Genomic DNA, 2,803 nt, shown 5'->3' with positions numbered 1-2,803 from the left:
TATATATATATACGATTAGTCCTGCCTGCTCCGTAAGTAGTCATCAACACCCCGGAACTGTCAGACGAGTACGGGCGTCCCTAACGAAGGGTTGTTGGCCTGTAAGAAGGGACGCACCTAAAATCGAGGGAGGGGTCTTTTTAATACTACTTAATCGCGTTTACGCCGTACGTCTTCCGTCAAAGGCTCGAATATTCACGGCAAAGTGCTTCAGAGTCCCCTTGAGGGTCTAATGTAATAAACGGATGGACAAGCGGTCGATCAGCCTTCCTTGATTGGATATTGATCAGCTGTTCGGGGAACGTCGCTCACTCGAGCGAAAAAGAAGCAAGGAGAAGTGTTGCAGCGTATTTTTACACGGAGCTCGCCGTCTGGAGTTGCTACGATTTTCCTTTTTAAATAACTCCCTTTTTCTCTCCCTCCGTCTGACATTCCCTCTCCTGCTTTCTCTGGAAAAGTTCACAGGTCACGGATAAGGGCGTCGCCTTGCGCAGAAAAGGCGATATGTTGATTGCGCCTTTCATGCCTTGCACTTTCGGCGAAAGATACGTTTAAACGCGCCGCGTCTTACATAACTCGGCCTTTCAACTTTCAAAAGCGTCTACAAATCATCCCAATTTCCACATAGATGGAATTACAAATCTCTATAATTCTTTGAGGAGTCTAAAAACGCAGGTAACAATTTTAAATGTCGCTGCACTTTTCACGATATATGTAGTACACAGAAAGTAATAAACGTACCTTGAGATAATGTGTAGAGATCCATATTTAGCAGATAAATAGACGAAGAAATTATCTATACCCCGTGCTATGTACAAAAAGATCAAATTTGCAATATCGATAACACAATCGATACGTGATAAAAAGCCAGGCGGGCGCACAAGTTGCTGCGGGTAATTATAGCGTTGTCGAGAAACGCTTCGTTACGTTAGTTAGTATCAAGACGGATCCTCTTTTGCTCGCAGCGAACAAAAAGCAGTTTGCATACTCAAGCAAGTACGCCAAGATACTCGCGAAGCGTTAATACAACAAAAGGGCAAGTAAACGGCGCGCCAGCCTCTCTTGGTGGGAGGATTGATTTTTGAAGAGAGGAAATAAACTACGTAAGCGAATATATTACGAGATATTTTTACTATCTTTTATCCCCCACGTTGATAAACGTGTATATTTCATAATGAAAGAAATCATATAATATATAATTTTGAAAAAAAAGAAACATCTAACAGGACTCGGTGGCGCAGCTTCGTGGAGGCCCCTATGCTCCTAACGGAGTGAAAGGATCTGATATTTTTAATTATTGAACCAACCTGTTTAAGATGATAACGAGAGAAATTTTTAGACAAGAAACGCTTCGCTCTCTGTTCATTTCTGTCTGCCTGTTTTTCTACGAGCGATAAATACTTTATGCTCGGATCTTTCTCATTTCTCTTGAAAAGCCCATGTTTAATTAATTGAAATATAACGACACTAGTGCGCGCATAACAGACGTGAAAGGAAAACTGTGTACAAAAACAACGGAGAAGTAATTATTTACATGTTCGAATCTCGCCGACAATTGACATTTGATCGCTCTTCGCATGCGAACGTAATTCTTTCTCAGTTAACTAATTCTTCTGTTTAGTGATTGGCGCGGATAACGAAGCGATTGATATTTGGTCATACAGGTGTGTATTTCGCGCGATCTATTCGCTCGTGGGAATCGAACGCGACGGGAGTGCCGGACTTTGATCGCGTACTTTCACACGACCCGTGATTTCAATTGATCGTTCATTTAAAATAGAGTCTCGGGAATAGTTAATATATTGGTAGTGTAGTAAGTACCGTGTATTTATACCAACTTCCAAAAGAGACAGCTCGTGCCACTAAAACACTGATCGGCAGTCTAGATTTCTCCTTTGAATGAATTAAATGTTAACGAATTTTGCATAAATATGTATCCCGAGTCGAAATTTTGGTACTATTGTGACACTTTTAAGGATAATTTACACCTACTTAGCTTATCTATACACCTACATAGACCAACAATAACCTACTTTGATAACATTATACCTTTTTACTCCTCCCTTGAATCTTTAATTCTAAAAATGTACTTTAGCTCCTACTTAAAAGGACCTACTTTAATGCTAAATTGGCAAAAGTAGAAATTTCCGGCACTATGAGTTTCAAAGTAGGAGTAAATTTTGTACTTGCAGTTCGACCTCTTTTACTGTCTTAGGTCCTACTATATAATAGATTTAAAGGTTCGACATAGGGCCAAAATTTCAACTCGTAAATAATTCAGGATAAGAAATAAAAATTATCATTTATACGTATGTAAATATATACAGGGTGGTCTAAAAGTCCCGGAACGGTTGAATATCCCGAGAAATTGTGGGTGGATCGGAAAACGGAAAAATACGTATTTCCTATTTTTGAAAGAGCTATCGAATGATACCAAAATTGACCCCCACCCCCACCTCTGTGGGTGGGGCGGGAGACAACTTTAAAATCTAAAATGGGAACCCCCACTTTTTATAACAGATTCGCATTTCACGTTAAAAAGTACGTAAGTTTTGTCTGAAACATTTTTTTATTTGCTTAATACTTTTTGAGATATTCAAGAGAAAATTTATAACTTTTTCAATGTTTAGCTTATGATATCTCGTTAACTACTTGTCAGAGGGAAAAGTAGTACAGGACTTTTTTACCTGATTTGATCTCAGAAATATGCTGTTGCAATAGTGCTCCAATTATGGAAAATTTTTGTGTATTGTACCATCTACCAAATTTACATACATAAAAATTTTCAATAATTAGAGCACTA

At 38.8% G+C, this 2,803-nt stretch overlaps 1 protein-coding gene across 1 annotated transcript in view; it reads left to right on the top strand.

The window, feature by feature from the left end:
- The window catches only part of LOC105560372 (PDZ domain-containing protein 4), a 14,201-nt gene that overhangs the window by 386 nt on the left and 11,012 nt on the right, over positions 1-2,803 (top strand). The gene's annotated exons all lie outside the window — the stretch shown is intronic.

This window comes from Vollenhovia emeryi, unplaced genomic scaffold (assembly GCF_000949405.1).
Source record: "Vollenhovia emeryi isolate VEMERY1.0 unplaced genomic scaffold, V.emery_V1.0 DF939232.1, whole genome shotgun sequence".
In the NCBI taxonomy this organism is placed as follows: domain Eukaryota; kingdom Metazoa; phylum Arthropoda; class Insecta; order Hymenoptera; family Formicidae; genus Vollenhovia; species Vollenhovia emeryi.
Note: the sequence above shows the minus strand (reverse complement) of the source record. Positions and strands in the feature narration are given on the sequence as shown.